Raw genomic sequence first — 24,256 nt, forward strand, 5'->3', positions numbered from 1 at the left:
CATTCCCCAAACCCCAGACACGTTCGTACCTCGGCTGTCGCTGCTGCTTCAGACAAGTCGAAGAAAAAATAAAGAAGAAAAGAAAGCAATCGTAACGATGCTGCAGCCACCGGCGCCTTGCTTCGAGACCGGATCCATGGTGTCATTGTGCCATAAGCCTTAGCGGCGGCGGCCGCTCTGTCGCTCGCTGTAAACAGAAACTCGTTTGTAAGAACCTTCTGAGAGCATGTTCGCTTCTTAAAGCTCTCTTTTTCCAAGAGCCCGTTCCTTTCTTCTTGGCCATTCTCTAGTGTTGCGGAACGCCGCTGCTCTCGGGCTCCTCAGCGCTGGCCCTAGCCACGCTAGACTATCCCCTCACCCCCCCCCCCCCCACACTCCATTTGCATGGCAATAGCAGCAGAAGCCGCCGCTCTGTGCCCACGCGACGTAATGAGCGCCAAAAGCCGTGGCGATGGCGACGCGAAGCGCTTTGAGGTCGCCGCTCCGCTTAAGAGGATAAGGCGTCTGCTTCCTATTCTCTAACTAGATTTGTGCAGCGCCACTGTACCTAACGCAGGCGTCAGCCAATCGGGAACCAGTTTATAAAGGCTGTTCTCGCTCAAGAGACTGCCCTTATTGGTCGGTACCTGGGACTCGAATAATCACGGTGGCCAATGATACGATAGCCAACGCACGAAACGATCACAAGTAACAAGATGTCTCTGCTGCCATTTCAAAGCAATGCTAGTTACAATTGCGCTGTACATTTAAAAACTATCCTTAATTTCTCCGGACTGTCTGCGATTCATTTGCTGTCCAAAAAAAACGTATTGTCTTTAAGATTTCGAAAGGTAATCAGTTCACACGCCGTGTACGGATTTATTTTTTGCGCAATTATTCCGCTACTGCCTCTTTATCTTGTATACGGATAAAATGAAAAGGTACTACAAAGGCAAAGCATTTTATGAAGCGCCTATCAATGGCCCGTGGGCTCTCTGAACATATTCTCACAAAGAACTGATTTTATATGTGAACAGATTTGCGAGTCTATAAACGAATTCATGTACGGGTGAGCGCGGCACTGCGAAATTAGTCGTCCTTCTGCGACTACGATTGCTGCGTCTGGCCAGAGCAGTCACTTATGCATGTACTAACTAGCGCTTCTTGATGTTTGCATGCTACAGATAACGAAATATAGGTGACTAGAAACTTCTGCACGCACGCATTTTGGCAGAAGATCCCGTTCTCTAGATTGCTTCACGCGTCCACCTCCTGATTAGCCGACGCCATTTCACGCTCTGGCAGCGCTGCACGTTTCTCGTGACAGAAGGCATCAGGCGGGCCGAAGCAGTGGCGTGGGTTGGCGTCACCGTTGTGTGAGAGCTTGTTTGTTAGGCGTCGTCGCATGCAAGAGCACAGACAGACGTCAGAGCGAGGCGTCGTGATGGGAAAGCGCCAGGGAAGAAGAGTTACACGTAATCCAATCCGTCAATAAAACGCTCTGTGAACACGGCCTGCTCCGGTGTTCCTCTTGGGAGAGCCGCAACCCACAGGATTTCGATGGGTCGCGTAAGGGGTTGTGGAACAGGATGAGACAGCATGAGGTCTAGCTCCATGTAACAAGGTCTCCACCCTCACGATATATGCCCCTTGAGGCAAAACGATAAAGACGGACAAGTAGTAATCTTCCACCAGGGGTCGGGATTTGCGTCTTTACGGATAGGATCGAAGGTTCTCTCTCTCTCTCTCTCTCTCTCTCTCTCTCTCTCTATCTTTCTTTCTATTTCGCGTTTGCTTTTGTTTCTTTGAGGTGTAGTCTTGGTTCTCCGTATAGAAAAACAAAGAAAGATACGATGGCGAGAATCGCTCTAGGGCAGAAGTGAACTCTTCCTTCTATTGTGCGATGCTCCACAGAAGCCTGGTGCGTTTTACGTTATTATGAAGGATGAACTCCCCGCGATATTGTAAAAAAAATTGCAGCAGACTTGTGTTTTCACGCGTCTTTGTTGTTGTTGTTGTTGTTGTTGTTGTTGTTGTTGTTGTTGTTGTTGTTGTTGTTGTCAAGAAAGCCATTTTACATAGGTGCATATTTCTGAAGAATACCTCGAATATTTTTGTTATGCCTGAAGCACTGCAGATTCAACAGCGTCGGGGCTCCTTAAAAGCACATTGAATATCTCTTACATACAAAATAAATCGCCCATTTTCTTTTAAAACCATCCGAATGCTCGCAGATACATTAGCTTCACAAATGGCTTGTTCTAATCAACGACTTTACAAGCTATTAACGGGTCAGTTAAGAAAAATGACTGCGGCAAGCTTAACGACAATTAGTAAAGGTAGGTCAGGGTGTATCAAATATGTGCATGATTGTCATCGCACAGTGCTTAGTCTTTTCGACCGCCTACAGCGCAGCAAAAAGCTACGGGTCGCGTCAGCCAATCTTACTGGAGAACCAGAAGAACGGCTCCTACAATGTCCGCCTGTAATGCCCTCCACGCGATGCCGACTGAATGAAGGCTTGACGAAAGGATACGCTTCCTACAATGAGCAAACTCACCTTCTCTTGTCATAACGCATAATCGGCTCTTGTTACTGGTGGGCTGACATGAGCCCTATAGCCTTCGTTGCACTGCACAGAGTTGTTGAGATGGGGTGTAAATGTCTACAAACTAGAAGCGGAGGGGCCGCTTGCCGTACACAGAAGACAACAGAAAAGAACCCAATACGAGCAATAACGATATGATTGTTGAACAAGGAGGGGAGTCAACGTGCCTAAGAGTATTCATCCGGAAAAAATACATTTCGCGAAGGTGTGGGAACGATGAACTCATTATTCCATCATGTAGCAGTGAAGATTATTTGAGCAAAATCCACCGCTGGGTCTCAGCTGATATACCTGCTGTTTGCTGTTTGTCTGCTGACATGTACCTACTGCCTTCTGCCTGCTGAACACAGCACCACCCGTTTCATTTCCGGCCACGACGGCTGCATTCATTTGCGGACAAAAGTTAAAATCGGCATTATGCAGAAATTTACGTGTCCGTAAAAGAACTGTAGTTAGCCGAACTCATTAGAAGCCGTCCACTATACGTCCCTGATCATTATGTGCAGTTCCAACACGAGAATGACAATCAGTGAAGACGATTACATTGACTATGGGGGCAAAAGTAGGCACATCGATAAATTAAAGAAGAGAAAAAGAAACCTAACAGATACTAGTACTTTGCACAAGCAGCTGTGATGCGACGGAATTATAAAATAGTAGTTGGGCGGTTATCTGCCGACCACAGCATGACCTCTCCTACAGCATGGTCATCTAAAGTACTCATGGCCATCTAAAAACTAAAGTACTGTTTAATAGTCTCGGAAGAGAACAGCAGTTTACGATAGGTAGCGAGGCACTGGGAGTGGTAAGGGAATGCATGTACTTAGGGCAGGTAGTGACCGCGGATCCGGATCACGAGACTGAAATAATCAGAAGAATAAGAATGGGCTGGGGTGCGTTTGGCAGGCTTTCTCAGGTCATGAACAGCAGGTTGCCCTTATCCCTGAAGGGAAACGTGTATAACAGCTGTGTCTTACCAGTACTCACGTACGGAGCAGGAATCTGGAGGCTTACGAAAAGGGTTCTACTTAAATTGAGGACGACGCAACGAGCTATGGAAAGAAGAATTATGGGTGTAACGTTAAGGGATAAGCAAAGAACAGATTGGGTGAGGGAACAAACGCAAGTTAATGACATCTTAGTTGAAATCAGGAAAAAGAAATGGGGCATGGGCAGGACATGTAATGAGGAGGGAAGGTAACCGATGGTAGTTAAGGGTTACGGACTGGATTCCAAGCGAAGGGAAGCGTAGCAGGGGGCGGCAGAAAGTTAGGTGGGCGGATGAGATTAAGAAGTTTGCAGGGACGACATGGCCACAGTTAGCACATGACCGGGGTAGTTGGAGAAGTTTGGGAGAGGCATTTGCCCTGGAGTGGGCATAACCAGGCTGCTGCTGATGATGATGATGATGATGATGATGATGATGATGTTGATGATGATGATGACGAGACGACACGCCGCCTGTTACAAGCGGATATTATTATCAATCATTCTCTGCTTCCCGTTATTAAAGACCGCCTGATTATCTATCAGCTTGACACGAGGCATGGTTTATGCTTCTCTTTATGGAAACGACCTATGTTGTATGCACTCTATGTGTGATTCGAAAGGATATGCACGCTTTTCCCTTCAATGCTATATATGATTGCGCTACCTCTGACATCGGCCCAAGAAAGAGGTTATTTCCGGCCACGGACACGACAAATTCATTTGGGGGGGGGGGGGGGTAGAAGTATACGGATTCGCTGTGAAACTGCTGGTAATCTCTCAACCCCAGCGCCACTTATCAAATGAGGTAGGATGTTAAGCCTATCACTTTTCCTAACTATAACAATCTAACAGCACAAATACAAGAAGCATTTCGTCCTTGCACGTAGTTGCATGTGCTGTGCAGACGGCTCCCCTATCTTTCTCTTTCTCTCTCTTCTTAAAAAAGAGCACGTGATTCGGCTTTAAGGGTACATCATACGTGTATGGACAGCAGCTTGGCTTTTTTTTACGTCACCGTACCTTCAGCAGCGTAAGGGAATACTTCTAAGGGAATACTTGACACTTGTGACGCCACGAATTAGATATGCATCGAGCACTATTACGTAATAGCGAGGTACCGATGGGTGTTATGAAATCATCCTTAGAAATTCACACGCTTACATTGTTTGTGTTAGTTCGAATTGGCATACTCTCCGGATGCAACTTTCTTGCTGTTTTCATTGCTTATCCGACTCAGTAGTCCCCTCGGCATTTGGCAGCAGCGTTACTTAAGTTTCTTTCGGAATATTAGCTCATGCAACAATATTACATGTCTTATTCATAGTGTTGCTCCACCCTCTTTACATTCCCGCATCTGTCGCAGCGAAAATAGGAGCACCGAAGGCCAGCAGAATGCTTCCACTTCGATAGACTTCTTTCATAACCAATACCTGAGCGCTATGCTCTAGCCAATCTCAGATATCGAGCGGATAAGTTTAGATGAAAAGGCAAGCTCGCAGCCTTTCTTGTAACACGTCGAGGGGCATATTACAGACCGCTATTCGTCTAAAGCAGAACGAATATTCCCTACCGCGGTATTTCGTAGCATTTCGTGCACCGCCACATCCCGAAAGAAACTCGCCGTGGTGTTACCATCATGTTACAACATGCGCCGTCTTCTAATCAGCGAAAATCGACATCAGGTTAGTCATATTTTGTTACCCGTCGAACATAGACCTGCCAGGACGAAAGGCGTCCACGGTCCGTAGCCATATTTGCATATCCGAAATGACAACCCATAGCGAATCGACTGAGACGTTATCGTGACGTCTGAAAACATCATTTAGAACACAATCTCACAACATTGCTAGGCTCCTGTGGTGCCAGATATAGCTACTAATGTTCGATTATGTAAATCTATGTATACATATAGCACAGATGCAGAAAACGAGGTTGTTATTCCAGAATTTTTCGTTTGCGCGGCCTCTGGAACGCCATTCCTCATTATGCAAGAAAAGGTGAGGTGGTGGTGGTAGACTTTCTGAAGTAAGCATAAGCGAAAAAATTTTCTCCGTAGCGATAAATGAGACAACGCTAAACTGGCTTTCATTGCTGATATGCTGGATGTACGAAAATAATTGGCTAGTATGAAATGCCTGGTGTTGTCCTGGATCCGTTCAAGTGCATTAATAATGTTATCACGGTCAGAATACGTAACAGCAGCGGCATATTCTAATTTGGGGTGCCACAAAAGTTTTATAAAGCAGCAATTTTAGTTATGGAGACTTGCTGAAATTTCAACGACAATATCCTAGCATTCGATTTGCGTTATTAATTATTACGGTGACGTGAGTTTTCCATGTTAGATCAGTTGTTATATTGATTCCGAGATATCGATAGGAATAAAGTTGTTCAGGCGAACTACTTTTAAGTTTCTAAACTGGGCGGCGTTCGTTTGTGTGAGAAACACGGACTAATTTGCATTTATTAATGTTTAATTCCATAAGCAACTTATCGCATGAGCCCATTATAGAATTTACGTCAGATTGTAATATATGCCCATCGCGCTCACTGCTAATTTCTCGATATATAACACGATCATCGGCGTAAAGATGAATATTAGAAGAAACACAACTTGGTAAATCATTAACGTAAATTAAAAAAGGCACTGGGGCTAAAACTGAGCCCTGAGGCACGCCAGATGAAACATATGTTGGTGAATAATCGTGATCCTTAACCATGACATATTGAAGACGATTAGTAAAGAAGTATCCTAGCCATGTTAGTAATTTGTGATCTAAGTTCAATGCTGAAACTTTGACCATAAGAAGTGCGTGGCATACTTTATCGAATGCTTTGGCGAAGTCTAAATATATGCAGTCATCTTGGGAAGTTCTGTCCAGTAGGATGTGCAAGCGATGTGTAAAAGGTAGTAGTTGTGTGTTACATGAGTAGGACTGGTGGAAACCGTTTCGGGAACCCGCGAAGTTATTTGAGTCTAAGAAGTTAAAAATGTTAGAATACAGTATATGCTGCATAATTTTACAAGGAATGGTCGGTAATGAAATTGGGCGGTAGTTAAGAGCGAAGTGCGTGTTACCAGATTTATGAATAGTAACCACCTTCCCAGTATTCCAGTCCGACAGTAAGAAACCATGATCAAATGATTGTTGAAGAATAATATTGAGGAAAAGAGCTGAGCACATCTTTGTTTGTTTTAGAAATCTGGAGTTGATGTTATCCACACTACAAGAGGAAGCCAATTTCAGAGAGTGGATTACCTTTACAATACCAGCATATTCTATCTTAACAGGAGACATAGGGGAAAAAGTTCTGTGAGAAAAAGTGCTAAGCGCTTCTGGATAATGAGAGCAAGAATTATTACTAATAGCTCTATGAAATATGAGAGGCTAGTCAGCTAACATGGTATGGGTTCTCCTGAATCATCATTCAGAGATATCAGGTAACTTTCATCGCCCTTAACAATGCTCCAACATTTTTAGGCTTATTACACAGTAGGTTAGGTAAAGCAGAGTCACAGAAAGATGTCTTGGTTGCGCGAACAGAATGTGGGTAGTCTCCTTCGGCTTTAAAGTACACTTTCCAGTGTTCAGCAGCGTTTCGGAGCTTTCCCAAACGAACAGACACTGCTTTTTATTACAAAGACGCTTAAGCGTTTAGTATATCATGGTGCATTATTGTGCGATACTACTTCTCTTGCGCGTACATACTTGTCTATGAGTTGGTTCACTTTCGTAGTAAATGTATTCCAGTTTTCTTGAACATCTCGAAGGTCAAAGTTCTGGAGATAAATGACCAGGAATTCACTCAATCTTTCATTGATAAGGTCAAAATTAGCTCTTTCATAGTCAGGAATTTTTTTTATGTTTGCGCTGTACACGAGGAGAGAATATGTTGACGTTAAAGTGCAAAAGCGAATGATCACTGAAATCAGGGAGGAGAGTTATAGGAGATATGAACTCTGAGTGTGTAGAAAAAATTAAGTGCAATGTATGCGGGGATTCAGGCGTAGCCCTTGTCGGTTCTCTCACAAGCTGCGTGACATGGAAGCAATTGGACATATCTAAGAACTGATTAGACTGGGTGGAAAATGGGCTGACTATAGGAAAAGCGCCGGAATATGTTATACCTCGAAAACTGAAGTCAATTGGCGTTAGGAAGGCGGTAGTATGCTCCTAGTATCATCTTCTTATTTCTAAGAGAAACGCCCACCCCGACTATTTCCAAATGCGACACCACGCGTACTTGAAATGATGATTTTTTTTGATACAGCAATCAATGTGCCACCACCAGATCTGCCATCTCGATCACAATGATACACATCGTTATGTTTACCGTTGCGAAAGGTTTTGTTATTGGAAACTTTCGAGCTCAGCCACGTTTCGGGTACTATAAGGCACGTACCATAAGCATACGCTGCCTAGCTCAGTTGATCGCGCTTATTCATCACACTTCTAAATTTAGGGAACAGAACTGAGAGGGAAAGTATTGAAAAGCTCTCAGTGCCATTTCTCAGCTCTAACCGTTATATTTCGTGATGAGCAGAAACATGGTTATTTGCACCTTTTCTGACCATGCGCGCTTACCAACGGGGCCGTTATTGATATTGTTCTGTGATGGATGGATTGATGAAAAAATGTTATTGACGTCCATCAGAACGTGCATTAGCACGTAGCGGGCCGCTCCCACGTCGGCGCAGGAAGACCTAGCCTCTCCGACACCTCGCGGGCCCGTTGGACTGCCCATAGTTGGGCTTCAAAATCGGGACTGCGTAGGGCAGCCTCCCACTTGGACGACGCAACGTCTTCGTCACCCCGTAACGCGGGGCACCGCCAGAGCAGGTGATCTAACTTGGCAAAGTCTGAGCAAAGCGTGCAAGTGATGCATTTTTTAATTGACGCGGATGACACGGATCGTAACCTGCGCGGCTGTTCCATAACTCAGTCACTTGATCTTTCATAGACATAACACATGTCATCCACGTATATTTCATCGTGTCGAAGTTTAAAGGTAGGCGCGTTCGACAATACCTTCGCAAACGCAGTTAGCCTTTTTTCTAGCGTCGCGAGTCACAGGTGAAAAGTCTTCAGCCACAGTTACATTACTTACAGTTTCCTGCTTTGTTTAAAGATGCCTTCACGAACCTTAAACCTGCAGAACTTGACAATTAGTGGTCTACATTTCTTTGCCCGATATGGGCCACCTCAATTATTACAATTGTTAGCTCCGCGTAAATTTTTTGTTGCAGCAGCCCAACTATTCTGCATTCAGTTTGATCCCATGACTCGGGGCTGTCCGGAACACCATAGAACACTAGGTTATCACGACGAGCCCTGTCCATAAGGTCGTTAATCCGAGACCGTGTGTCATCATTTTGCTGCGCAACACCAGCGATCCCTTCTTGAGTGAGTTCTAGGTCGTGCGGCACCGTGTCAATAGTACCAATCCTCACCTGAACTTCACATGTTTTGTCGCCGATATGGGCAAGCTTTATATCAAACGACTGCTGTGCTTACTTTTATGCCATTTATGGCAGCCAGCCAGTCAGATTGCCCTTTGGTGAGCGTTGTTGATTGACGATTTAGGTGTTGCAAATGCCGCAGGATTTCCTTCTGACAATCTGCTTCACTTTCGGAGCATAACAAAAGACAACACACATGAGCATACTCTTCAACATTCTCTTGTGGGCAAGTTCTTTATGAGGTTAATGATGGTACATAGATTTGCCTAAACATGGTCCTTCTGACTTTAAGTGGCTTGGTGGCTTTGCAAACTGATCCCTTTGAACAAATTACTGCGTTATATATGAATATAAATGAATGAATGAAATTGTCCGACGGCCGAATTCAAACAGGGCACAGAAGCGCGATATTTAAATCATTACGCCACCAACACTTGCGTTGACAAGCAGCATGTAACACCCTTAACATTCTCCAACGGGAAGCCAGTCCGTTGAGGCTCTTGGTGCGGTTCTATCTGGCCACCTAGAAAGGCAGAAGCTCTGCAATTAGCAGCGATTATGCATGTTCGCAGAGTTCTATTGTCTTCTACATTTAGAAAAGTGCAGGGGCCCTATAACGTAATACTGTTACAATCTATTTTATTCCAATTTGCCGACGTCAAATTTACGCCCCCGTCGACGAGAGCATCGGATGGTGACCCGCAGCGTTCTTTAAAGAGCCCAATTAAATTTTCTGCTTGTCAATACCATGTGACTTTTGTTTGCTTTCAAAGCAAAAAAGCATTGCCTACCTTAACTAGTTTTTCTTATCTAATTGGCTGAAGAAAGGCAAGGAGCACGCAGAAGTCAAGAGGGTTTTGGTAGGGCCGAGTGAGAGCAGGGAAAGCAGGCAACTGGATGAGCAGGGTGGTGCCGGCGTTAACAATTGGTCCGCTTCCCCTTGCTTTGCTTGAGATGGCTGGTCGGAAATCGCGACGGCGTGCAACCGGAAGATAAGGAAACTCCACCTCGAGGAAGAAGAGAGCACCAGTCCCCCTCCCCCATAGAGCACCCCTTTTCTGCCACAAGGCTTCGCCTATTAAATGCAGAATAAAGACATTTAAAAAAAGAAATGCCACTGAAATGGATCCTCAGCGAAAATGAATTGTCAGAGCAATGTCGTATATGGGACCGAAAGGACTCGTCAACGTCAACTCGACAACAGAAAAAAAATGCTGGCTCTACCGTAATCGAGAGTAGGTGTAAGCATGAAATGGCGACCGGCAAAGCGGATTGGTTGTAGATGATACTAGCCACAATCTTAAAATGGGTGTAGTACATGTTCGCAACGGCAGACCCCACCTCACCGCACCGCGCCGCCATACTGTGCACTGGTCCATATGGACGCTGCCTAGCTGGAAGAAGAGACCCGGCTGTTTCTGATATTGTCTTGCACTTTTAATATTAAGTCTGAGAAGATTTAACATAAAAGGCATGCGCTGTCGGTGTTTTGTTTCATAACATTTGTTTGTTGGCTGTCATTTTCAAAATTCCGAGGAATAGCTCTGTCAAGAATGTAAGACAAGGAATGAGCAACTTTAGTGACATAATGAAGTGGTAAAATAGCCCGCATATACCGCATGTCGTACAGCAAAACGTAGCATATACATATAAATAACTATGTACGGAAATTTTCGCTGACAGACAACTCCGCCGATACCGGCGCCACGCCACGCCGGATTTTCTGCGACGCGGGGCCTTTAATGCTGTCGCGTTAAAAATTATTTTAAGCAAATAAATCCATTATTTCCGGCAACTCCGAGGATCATGTGCCAAAGTAATGGGCGGGCAGCCATTTCCTATTCCTTTCGGAACAGGACAGTCTACCGCTATTCCGGAAAAAAAGTCAGTATTGTGCAGCATATCAATACATCTTTACTGCGTACACGTCACTTTGATGTCGTGAGGTATTGCGGTTTTGTGACGTCGCGTGACAGACAGGCGAAGTGGGCGAAGTCCGTAAACATTTTTACCAATAGCGTTGGGATAATGGCGAGAAAAGTATAGACAGGGAAGTAATTATTTTTCGTTTGTTTGGTCTAATCAAGCATAATGAGAATGTACCCGCCATATCAGAAGGGGCATTTTAGCAGTTTTCTTTATGTCGCGTGACAAACCAGCGATGTGGGTGTGGCCAGAAAAAATCTTGACTAATCATGGAGGGCTCATTGCAGAAATTCAATAGAAACTGTTTGGAATACCTTTATGTTATAGCACCCCGAATTGCATTAAAATTTAGGCATATAAAAGCAGATAAAGCGTAGTAAACAAAGCCGCAAGAACGTCTGAAGCCACAAACACGAAAATCAGCGAAATCTATGTATTAACCATCATTGCCATGGTAGCTGAATGATTTTAGTGCCAGAATTCCCTCTAGTAATTTTTGTAGAAAACCGTACGGCTAGAACAGTATTCGAAAAAATAGAAAGCACACACACGGCAACACTGAAAAAGTTTGTGAAGAAAAAAGTGTCCCACAAGCGGGATGAAGACGAGTGGAAATGAGAATAGCGTCGTCAACTTGAGCGGTACGGTTTCATCCTGGAAAGATGTACAATGTCCATCGGCTGCACACGACGGGATCGCCGACTCGTGCCTTCAAGGGAAACTTCGTTGTTGACCACGCAGAGGCGACGGAGGACTCTGTAGGGGCCGAAGTAGCGGCGCAGTAACTTTTCCGACTGGCCGCGGTGGCAAATCGGGGTCCACATCCAAACTTGATCACCGGGTTGGCGGACAACCTCGCGATGGCGAGCGTTATACTTCTGGGAGTCTGTGGATTGCTGATTCTGTACTCGCTTGCATGCAAGCTTGCGAGCTGCGTCTGCGAGCCGGGTAAATTCATTCGCGTCAATGGTAATGTCGTATTGTTCGAGGAGGAGCATGGCGTCCAGGATGGTGGTTGTCTCACGGCGGGGGAGTAAACGGAAAGGTGTGAACCCACTAGTTTCCTGAATAGCAGTGTTGTTAGCGAATGTAACGTAAAGGAAAACATCGTCCCAGTTCTTGTGTTCGCTGTCGACATACATGGAAAGCATGTCAGCTATTGTCCTAGTTAACCTCTCCGTAAAACCGTTGGTCTGAGGATGGCATGCAGTGGCTCAGTGATGAGCTGTTCCACTAAGCGTCATGACGTATTGCATCATCTGTGCTGTGAAAGCTGCACCACGATTTGTTACGACTACTGTTGATGCACCATGCTGGAGGACGATGTTGTGGATGAAAAAGTGTGCAACGTCACCGGCAGTGGCTCGCTGAAAGGCTTCAGTTTTGCAGTATCGCGTCAGTCGCAACCACGATCCAGCGGTTGCCAGCAAAAAAAAAACTTAGAGAAAGGCCTGAGCAAGTCAATGCCGATTTGTTGAAATGGTTGTGTTGGCGGTTTAGCAGGCTTCAGAGAACCGGCTAGGCTTTGAGGTGGAGCCTTTCGACGCTGGCAGTCGCGGCAAGTTTTCACGTAACGCTTGACTGCCTCGGCAAGCTTAGGCCAGAAGGAGCGTTGTTGAATTCGCGCCAACATACGCGCGAATTCCAAACGGTCTGAAGAGGGCTCATCGTGGCAGGGACACACAATATCGGTATGTAGCGCTGACGGAACGACAAGATGTCCAGTCGCTGATAGGTAGAAATTCTTTTTATACAAGACATTCCTGCGGAGACAGAATGAAGATGGTGAACGCGGGAGTGTCCGTGGAGGATATGACCTTCAGCCTTCAAGATAATCGATAAGTTTCCCTAGTTCTAAATCGTCCCACTGTTGCTGAGCCAATTGAGATATATTGACAGCGCAAAGAAAACGACCAACATCATCGACATCACTGACACCATTGCAAGTGAAGTGCGCGAAAGACAGTCAGCATTTGTGTGCCTCCGGCCAGAATGGTATACGATCGTTACATCAAATTCTTGAAGACGAAGGCTTCACCCGGCAAGACGCCCTGAGGGATCTTTGAGATTGGCTGTCCAACAAAGGTCATGATGGTCGGTAACCACTCTTAACAGACGGCTGTATAAATATGGCCGCAACTTAGCTATCACCCAGACGACAGCTAAGCTCACGAGGGTTGCAATGTGGCCTTGTTGGTAATGCATCTTCAAGGGGAGTACGGTAGCGCAACGGTAGCGCGACAGCTAAGCCTTCCTTTTCAGTGGCAGAGTAGTTCGTTTCTGCAAATGTTAAAGTGCGGCTAGCGTAAGCAATAGCACGTTCAACGTCATCTTGCCAATGCACGAAGACCGCACCAAAACCGATGTTGCTAACATCGGTGTGCAGTTCAGTCTCGGAGTCTTCATCTAAGTGTTCAAGTAAGGGCGGTGTCTGGAGGCGCGGCTGAAGCTTCGAAAAGGCGTCTCTCTGCTCCGGACCACGGACAAACGGGATGTCCGTTTTTGTCAAACGACTCAGAGGTTCTGCAATTTTAGAAAAAATTTTCTACAAACCTCCTCTAGTGTGCGCAGAGGCCCAAGAAGCGGCGAACGTCACTCTTGTTGGCTGGTGGTGGAAATGCGGCGACAGCCACTCTTTCTGGGTCTGGCCAGACACCATTGTGACTCATAACGTGGCCGAGGAACTTCAGCTCTTTATAATCGAAATGACATTTCTCAGGTTTTAATGATAGGCCTGCAGAACGAATTGCATGGAACACGGAATGAAGAATCTGAAGGGCTGGACCTTAAATTTGTACAGGCCGTCAGAAGTTGTGAACGCGGTATTTTCACCATCACGTTCATCAACTTCGATCTACGAGCATCCGCTTCGTAAATCCATTGAAGAGAAGTATCGGGCATGTCGAAGGCGGTCTAGAAAGGCATCTATGCTGGGAAGACCGCAGACATCTTTTTTTGTCATCTTGTTCAGTTTGCGGTAAACCACACAATACCGAAGAGTGCCGTGCCTCTTTTTGACAAGTACGACGGGGGACGCCCGTGCACGGAGTACGACCACGTGCCGGTTGAGGGTTGAATTACGTCGTTATCGAGCATTTGCTTTATTTGACAACGAATCACCGCTTGCTCCTTTTGTGACACCCGGTAGGCGTGCTGACGTCGTTCGGTCGGATCTGTTATAATACGGTGCTTCGCGATGGGAGTGACTTTTGACGTGGGTGCAAAACAGACACTGAACATGCATAAAAGTCTTCGTATACGCTCTTTCTGTGGGGCTGAGAGCTCAGTATTTATGTCGACTGTATTGATCCCCTCGGTCTATCTGTTTACGGTTGCAGAAAGCTTAGCAAGCGTATAACTTATTGTGTCCCCAATCTCTTCAAAGTGAGCAATCGCCATACGCAGACCTGCCGAGCCAAAAGCACCAACCAGTATCCTTCAGCGATGCCGCTACAGTTATGGTCGCAGTCGCTTTCAACAGTTATAAACATACTAGTTCGTGGCGGGAGTGTCACAGTGTCTGCAACAAAGCGCAGTGCTGTCTTGCACGTGTCACTGTCTTGCAGTACGGGAGCCTAGTTGACGGAAAACGTTATAATCAACTCCCAAAGATTGATAACAGCTCCATGCTCCCGAAGAAAATCCAACCCAAGGATGTCTTTCCGGCAGAATTCGCGCAACACGATCAAAGAAGCAACGTTCTTTGACAGATGAATTTGAAGACGGGCTGTGCATCTCGCAATCGGCGTCAAGAGATGACCACCTGCTGTCCGAAGGCATGGTCCATGCCATAGCGTCGTGACTTCTCTCTGTTGAGCGACTAGTTCGGCACTCATAACACAATAATCGGCGCCATTGTCCACGAGGGCAGTGAACGGGTATTTGTCGACCTGTATGGCCAGCGACATGACGCGGAAAAGTAAGGACATCACCCCTAAGGATGTCTTTATTTTTAATTCTCAGCTTCTGCACCTGAAGTGTCTACACTATCGCCACCATCTCTAGGAACCCGGTAAAATAAATTGAAAGGAAAAAATAAGAACGTAAGGCATCACGAGGATGGGAACGTACCGAAGCATTAAGTGACCTGAAAAGCCACAGCGGGAGAACACACGTTCCGTTCCGCGTGGTGGAAGTAATGAAAATGTATTCGATTATGCCTTTAGTGTTGAACACAGGAAAGAGAGGAAAATTCCAAAGATAAAGTGACAGAAAAAAAAGAAAAAGAAGAAACGCGTAAAAGTAAATGCGAACTCACGAGCACGTTTGGGCGGCCAATGTAATTACAGTGCACGTGGTTGAAATTACCGAACGGCTGGCGGCACATTCGAGGGTGGTGATTTAATTAAAGCGCGAGCCCATGACCATTCGGAGGTGGGAGGCAATGGTAGGTAAGAAAGGCCAGCTACCCAGTTTCTCTTTTTCTTCTTCTTTTATTTCTGTTCGTGCTTTTGTCTAATCTTTCTACGCACCTGAGAGAAATTTCTCGGAAATTTGAGCAAGAAGAAGAGCTGGCCCGTTGAAGACGCGGGCAATTAGGGGGAACAGTGTCTTTCCCGCGCCTCGTCTTTTCTCAAGTTTAGTAATGTCCAGACTACAGCTTCGTCGAAGAGAATGAGCTCACTTAGTGTACCAACGGACGCCCACACAAGAATGCTGTATTCCTAAGACTGTTAAATTAAACTTGAAAAAAAATACACCTCTGCGCTTTTCAGGGCATCTGCAACCTTATTACGTTGCCTAGGTTCCCGCATGGCCGCTACCTTTTCTACAGTCCTGCCGCTGCTTCTATACTCATTGATTGATTGATGGGTTTCAACATAGCAAAGCAACCCACGGACCATGCGACACATCAGGTATGGAGGGCCTCAGAGTAATTTTTACCACCAGGGCTAAGGCACCCAAAGCGAGGCATATGAGTGATTTTTCGTTCCAGCACAGAAAGCGACCAAGATGTGAACTTGTACTGAGTGGAAAGAGGACAGTGACATAAATCCTATGGAGCGGGTACTGTTCCTACGCTGGAAGATACTTAAGGGCTTGAATACGCACCCGTTCTTGCGGAGTTGTACTCGGCTCTTGGAGAATGAACATTGGCGCGTGAGGTCTAGTGTTTAAAAACAGCGCTTGAGCTTTTAGAAACACAGTAGGAAGAAGCGGATGAGAGAGCCCTTGATTGATTTTGACCAGTTGTAGTTCCTTTATGTGCGCTTAAAACAGGATAAGCGAGATTTTCCCATCACGCCTGCATCAAATTGATATCCTTGCAAAAAAATTGAACCCGCTATCTTGAGCTTAGAAACTCAACATCGCAGCCACTGGGCCACCGAAGTGGGTTGTTGACCGATGGCGGTTATACTAGTGAATAGCAATTTCAAAACTTTGGAGGCGTTACAGGACGAGATATCTCGCCGATACGTGAGTTATCCCTTATAATATATTCAGATGAAATGTTGATAAGCAGCTGTTTTTGTCATCAAACCCAGTCACTGTTTACTTTATACCGTGACTGACTGAAAAGCTTTATTGGCCGAAGTATTTACAGGGAGGGTGTGGAGCGGTCTTTAAGGGGCCGCTCTTTATAAACACTAAGTGGGCTCCTCATTACAGTAGCCCATTGGCTGTAGCCGCGGCTCGGGCGCGGCCGACCGCCAGGTCGGAGCAGCCGAGCAGGGCCGCCTCCCAGTCCTCCCGGGTATGTATTGGATATAGGGGGAAGATGCGGGATAGATTGGCATTTCTACACCATATGGGAAATGTCCGAAGACTTTTCCTCACAGGATGGGCACTTCCCTGTGCACGCGGGGTTGAAATGTTTGAGGAATGTTGGGCACAGCCGTGTTTTAGTATTGAAGCGAAGAAGTAAACGCTCATCCTCCTTCGTGAAGCCCTTACAGGGCTTAGGAAAGATTGCATGGCCGAATAGGTAATGTTGGATGATTTCTTTAGCGGTAAAAGCTGGTTTAGGGTGGGCATCGAGGGGAGGCGAGGGCGGTGCCCGGAGGTGAGCGCGCAGGCAGCGGCGTCGGCCGCTTCGTTGCCCTCGAGACCCATGGGCGCGGGAGTCCATAATATCGTGGGGGACGCGGGGACCCAAAGATAATTGCTGTCTTGGCGTATGCGGTACGCAAAATAGGGAATAAAACCCCTTTCGATGCTCCTGCAGGCCCCTCCCGAGTCGGTAATAATGACTCGAGAGTCCTGATTTGCGACGGAGAACGCGATGGCTGCCTCTTTCGAATGTGTTATGTCTTGTGCTTTAACCTCAAGGCCGTTCACCGCGGTGTCTTGGTGGACGACTGCGGCCATAGTGGCGTGCCAAGGCTTCCGCCCGCGCGAGGCGCCGACTACTATGGTCGTCTCGTGTCATGTTGGCCGGAAGAGGGCGCACGTGCAGCGCATATCTTTAGATTTCGGAGATGCGCACGCGCTCTTCCGTCAGTGTTGAATGGTGGATGTGTAGTCGGGCAAGAAGGCGGTAACCCCACGGCGTCTCTCGGAGTCTTGTGTAGTGGTTCGTCAAGTGATCTCCGCGAAGGTGTTGACCATCCCCAGGCCCAGGAGGCGCTGGTTGGGCATGTTAACCGCGAGGTCGAGAGCTCGCTTGTAAATTTTACGTAGAATCCGCTCGAGGGCGTTCTCGTCAAACCTGCGAAGGTGGAGGCAAGGAGTCCAGTACAAGACTCGATTGGTCACGAATGCTTGCGCCAGCCGCGAGGCGTCTTTGCACCGTAACCCCGCGCGTTTATTGAAAACCCCATGGACCATGCGGCCCACCTGGTCCATCATGTTGCGCAGTTTAGCCAGTGTTGTGTCGGCTCATCAGTGTTTATGAATAAAGAGACCCAGTACTCTGATCTCATTGTGTTCTATGATGGGTCCGCTTGCTAGGGACAGTTCGATTTTGGTAGTGCACGTCGGCGAGAGGCGAATGTGCACAAATTCTGATTTGGCCGAGGAGCATTGAAGGCCGCAGTGGTGGGCATAGGAGTCCACGATCTCCACCGCTTGCTGCAGGTTGGCTTGAATGTCTCCCACCGATCTGTGTTTAGCTCAGATAGTGATGCCGTGAGACATTGTACTCTCGAAGAGCGTACATTTTCTCGATTCACTGTTGGTATCATACGTTTAGCATTAAGCACTTGAGTGGTCACAACTTCAATCCCACCTGGCGTGCATTGATTCATTGATAAAGACACTTGCTATGCCATGCTATTTTTTTCCTTAAGCCCACTTCCACAGTACATCGGGGGGGGGGGGGGGGGGGGGGGGGGGGGTATTCTGTAAGAATCCACCTAGTGGACTGTCCATTTCGGCCGCTGCTGATTGGATGCAGCTGTTCGAGCGAGGAGGAGACCAGCGGCCCCAGCCAATCAGCAGCGGCCGAAATGGACAGTCCACTAGGTGGACTCCTACAGAATACATCCCCAAATCTATCAAACGAAGATAAATTCTTACGCTGGCTTTTCGGCACAATTAGTATCATTGCAAGAAAGCCAGCTTAGACTATTCGCAAATGCTCGCATTCTTTACAATTCTACCTTTACGGCTTTAGCTCCACTAAGGGTGCAACGCAGCTCTGTGAAACTTTCTTTCACCGTGATTCTGCCAGTCTTAAATATTACTGAGTTTATTATCTTCGCGTGTTGCTTGCTCACTCACCGATTTCAGTCTCTCATCTATACAGCATGGCCCAAAACTAGCGCGAGAGCTCTTCTACAGCACTACATCATGCGCATCGCATCATCTCTGTGAACCTGCAGCGAACGAACCATTGCAACTTTACCGAGTAAATTAAAACATGACACGGCCTTTACCACGCATTTATCGTCTAATGCTGTAAACAAATTATTATGTTCAAATTTCTTGCAAACTATAAAATCAAGAATGCACTGCTTTTCTTTCAGCAACTGTCTTTTTGCTTTCCTTCCCTTGCTTCACGCTCTCCCGCGCTGTCTCGCCAAGGCAAAGCAAACCGGGTTATACATATAGCACGCAATTTACCTACAAAATAGTGGCAGTGAGCGCACCTCCGCTTCGCGCAACAAAACATCAAATAACAATACAAAATATATGCATATACTGCTGGCTCATAGGAATCTCAAAACACACAGATATCTTCTTCGATTTCTTAAAGCTTCTTGTGTTTAGTCCCCTCACTCGTGCGCAGCGGAGTACGTGCCAGTGAATACTCCGACTTCTGTAGGCCGAAATATTGACGAAAAGTTTAGTGCCACAAAGTACACCTCTGCAGTGCGAAATAAAAGGATAAATCACGAATAAAACCGGCATACATAATGTCATAGGCATCTCTAAAGCTCATATATCTCTTATTAATTTTATACCTGGTGATATTCAGCAGCTTTCTTTCCTTTTCCTAAATTTCTTACATTTGGGCTACTCCTTTCTTGTGCCATTGGGCATGTGGACACGTGCACTGCATGGCAGGGGCGTAGCCAGGGGTGGGGGGCTTACGCGGCTTCAGCGCTCACCCCCCCCCCCCTCGAAATTGTTTCGTGCTGTCATGCCCCGCCGACCAAAACAAACCCCGGCGCCGGAAATCATTCTGGATTTTTTTTCCAGAATGTCTTATTCACGCTCGAAAACACATTCGGCACAAACATTGCGAACTCCGGCTGAATTTTGTGGCAACGCCCATGCACCTGGAGCCACATAACGCAAGGAGCCCCATCCGAGCGCAAAGTTTAAAGGGCGGCTTGCTGGCGAGTGGGCTCGTCGCTGCATCTCGCAGAGGCCGCGGAATCTACGGAGCACATGGATTTCAAATTCGAAACTTCATGGGCATAAAGTTCTCATGAACCTTTGACGCGAAAGGTGCATTGACATTTCCAAAATTGTGCTTTAGATTTTCAATTCCAGAACTTTGTGAGTTTATTAAATTTTTAAATATTTGACGCCAAAGGTGCATTGACTTTTCTAAAGTCGTATATCAGACCGTACAAAGAAGCAAGCCAAATGAACACACTATCAGACAAGTTGACAAATCACGCAGCGAGGTTCAATGAGACGAAGTGTTGTGCTGGTTCATTTGTGCCGTCATGTCACAGAAAAGAATATCAACATCTTTTTCACCTGCACCAAAGCATCCATGTCAAGACACTAAAGCCAGGAAAGGTAACTACTCTCTTGTTTATTTTCTCCACTTTGACTTTTATTCGCGAAGACCACATTCAGCCTCTTCAATTTTCTTGTTCTCGTTACCCGCAGGCTTCCAGAGCCAGCAAGAGCGCATGCGTTTTTCTCTGGCCGGGTGGATTTTAGACTGGCAGAGTTATGGACGCTTTCTGGCTTGCGGAAGAGAAAAAGAAACAATGGTCGCTCGCCGCCATCACTGTGGCTGCTCAACGGATTGCAACGCGTTCGCTTGAGGGCATCACCTTCACCCCGATGTTATCGCAACCTCTCCGAAAAGCCTTTTGTCTCGCCGGTGTAAGATACGGAGCAGTATGCGCATGGTTCCCTGTGGACCAAGCGTCTCACGTCTTCTTCGATATTCCTTTGGTGGTCACATTAGGTGCCCAAAGTAGGCATTTGATTGTGGCCAACATGCTTTCCTTCGCGTTTTTATTTTATTTCTTTTATTTCGGTGCCCCCGCCCCACAAAAGAAAGAAGGCATTGTTGCGGCGCTGCAAAATGTCGCATGGTGAAAGTTCGATTCTTGCGGAAAGTAATGGGCCACGGGACTTTTCTGTTGCTGGATACCCTTATTATATAATTGCTATAGCAATTATATGGACACTGCAGGCACCTGTCTGCCGTCGCCGTCACCGTCATGTTCCGTATAATGTCCAAGGGCGATAACATTGTCACCGCGCGCAGCATGCTGTATGTGCGAGTGAAAGCGTAGGAGGGGGGTCGGAGGTGGACGTGTGAGCCAAGGATGGTGGCTCAGACTTGTGTACGCAAGGGAGAAAAGCGAGAGGGAGCGCGCCGCTCTCCGTCGCACGTCATTTGTCGTGGGTGGGGGGGGGGGGGGGGGGGAATGGAGGGAGGGAGCGAGGACGTGCCTTAGGATTCTGTGATCTGTGACTATGTGATTCTGCAACATGTTATTTGCCTTGTTTGACGCATTATATGCAGTGACTTTTTCTTTGGTAAGTAGATTTATTGGAGACTTGTACGTATATTTAAATACCTCTTTGCGAGGTTTTGTGTATACATGCAGCGAACTTTCTTACCAATGACACCGTTTTGCCCTTGATCAAGCTGTATCTTCACATTTGTATATTCCATTGTATCTTCGTATTTCTAATGTATATTCTTTAGAACCCGTGCTTCTTTATATGTGCTCTCTGTTGCGACTCTAACTTCGGGGTAATTACAACACACGACCGATGACAGTTGCTCCTGCGCAATACATTGGAATGAACGACAGAGTCATTGAGATTTCTCCCTGGCCTTTGCATATGTACAAAAATGTAAACAAAGTTCTTGAATGACAAAGTTTCATTAAGACGATGAGCAGAACGTGAACAAGGTGAATGTAGGAGCCAACGTTTCGACAAGTGGACTTGTCTTCTTCAAGGCGACGTATGCTTTCCTTGCCACAGTATATATAGGTGGGGTTCTTCTAAAGGGGACAGGGTGTGAGGCGGGAAGATGCGGAAACGAGGGAAAATGTGTTAGCGTGACGAATTGAGAGTAAAGGAACGCTGTGTACAAGGGCAAAGCCAGGGCACTTCCCCCTCCCCCCCCCTGGTCTGTCAACGCACGCGCGGTGGCCGGCGTGTCAAGTGCGTCTGACACGCCGGCTGACAAAAAAAAAAAAGAAAGGAAAGGAAAGGGAAAAAAAAGAAAGGGGGGGGGATACGCCAAGAAATCAAACTAAGTGTTGTTGCCTATAGCTTGTAGTTTAGTATAGCGAATAGATTCTAAAGCTCCCTTTGAAACGTTTATGCCTATTAGTTGCAATGTCTTGAACTTATGGATAAGGAATGATTCTCTCTATTTTCTTTCTCGTTCAGAACGGAAAGTTGACTGTAAGATGTAGAGTTTAAGTTCATCAAAGTAATGACCTGGTTGGTTGAAATGCTTGGCGACGGCTTTGGGAAGCTTTTTAGCTGTGTCCGCGCGATGTCCTTTAATCTGACGTTCATTGACTGTCCTGTTTCACCGATATATTGTTTCTTACAGAAGGAACATTCAAGCATATAAATCACATCCGAACTTGTACAAGTGAAGCTAGATTTGACTTCACGCGTATAACTATTTGCGGTGCTTTTAATTTTAATGTCACTTTGAAGGTGCCTACAGGTTTTGCGCCTAGGGCGACAACATGCTTTTATTACGAGGGAATGCTGTTGGCTGACTTTTGCGTGCACTAACATGTCTTTAAAGTTCTTGTTTCGGCAATAGGTAACCCTGAGTACATCCTGGAACGCTTTTCGCAGACGCTTTTCGCAGTAACGAGCGTCTGCGAACGTTCCTTGATAACGCGGCTGAAGCGCCGCTCTGTCCACGCACGACACGCGAAAATCAATGTAGTATTCATCATCAGCATCAGCCTGATTACGCCCACTGCAGGGCAAAGGCCTCTCTCATACTTCTCCAACTACCCCGGTCATGTACTAATTGTAGCCATGTCGTCCCTGCAAACTTCTTAATCTCATCAGCCCACTTAACAAACTGCCGCCCCTCGCTGCGCTTCCCTTCCCTTGGAATCTAGTCCGTAACCCTTGATGACAATCTGTTATCTTCCCTCCTCATTATATGTCCTGCCCATGCCCATTTCTGTTTCTTGAGTTTAACTAAGATGTCATTAGCTCGCGTTTGTTCCCTCGCCCAATCTGATCTTTTCTTATCCCTTAACATTACACTGGAATAAGCATACAATGTTTAAAAAATCCCGGCTCCTCTCGCACCGCATCGGAAGAGTGCGCGCGCAGCTACATTTCGCGCCAGATATTTGCTACGGACCAAAGCCAAATTAAAGTGTCGGGTTTATTTTTCATGAAAGCGTACGCGTACTGCAATAACAGGTCCGTGGTAAAAAATAAAAGTGAAACAAACTGACCGGGAAGCGGCCCTCGTGTAGAAAAAAGGCATAACCGACGCGTTCAAGAGAGAAAACATGTCATTTCTAAGTAAGCCGAATTGGCAATCGGAATGCCTGCACAAAAAATACAAAAAGACAACAGGTTTCCTTTATTCGTAAGCCCCATTGAACGCCAGCTGCTGCCTAGAGGACGTGTTCGAATAGGTCTCCTTCTGCAGCTATACGCAACACTGCATGAGTCCGCTTTATCACATCTTCAATGGCTTTATTGATGACCGACGCTGGAATTCTTCAGCGAACATTCGGTATCCTTGCCTTGAGCTAACCTGACGTCCGTCTTGATCGTGTAATAACGATCTTTCACATAACCCCAACGAAAGAAATCGAGTGAAGTCAGATGACCTAGCCGGCCAATTTGCGATGACCTAGATGACCTAGCCGACCAATCTATTGCGCATGAAAAGCCGCATCCAGCCAGTCTCGTGCTCGGCTGCTGCTGTGTGCGGGTGCCCGACCTTGGCTAATGCTACAGAAGGGGAAGACGTGACAGCGGGACTTCACTGAGAAACTAATCAATCACTTCTTCAAGTATTTCGTCCACATAACGCTGTCCAGTCAGTGTGTGATCCAAGATGGGACTGATTATAGCAACGGCGTAAATTCCGCACCACACATTGAACGACCATTCGTACTGGTGCCGATTGCGCTTTACCCAGCGTGGATAGGACTCACTGGAATAGTGTGCATTTACCTGGAGGTTTGTGCGAAAATTGGGTTCATCTGTGAACATAATGTTATTCGAAAAGTCCCGTGATTTTCCGTGAAGTCCCGTGGAGCGTCGGCCTTTGTGAAGACCCAATTCGAGGTTTCCATTGCAGTTTTTGACTTTGGGACTCTCGTCTGTATATTGTCTCTTACCCATTCATTGTATCTAAAGAATGATGAACTATAACTGCAGTCTGAAATCTGAAATCTGAGAAATCTAGGCGATTCTTCAGGTACCTTTCTTTCAAGCACTGGTGCTAGTTAAGGCGGTACGGGCGAAATGCCGTCATTTAGAATTCTCCAAACTGATGACTTGGAAATTGGTACCTGGGCAGCCACGTCTCGCACGCTAGCATGTGGGTTTGAGGCTATGAATGGTAGAACATCCGTTCGTAGGCAAGAACTCAAAGATGGAATCATCCGCCACTGTTTCTTGAAGCTGCCAGTTTGGCTCACGTTCTCATAATTTCTGATAATGACTCCATGACTCCATAATTTCCATGACTGATA

The sequence above is a fragment of the Dermacentor variabilis genome, chromosome 2 (assembly GCF_050947875.1).
Source record: "Dermacentor variabilis isolate Ectoservices chromosome 2, ASM5094787v1, whole genome shotgun sequence".
In the NCBI taxonomy this organism is placed as follows: Eukaryota; Metazoa; Arthropoda; class Arachnida; order Ixodida; family Ixodidae; genus Dermacentor; species Dermacentor variabilis.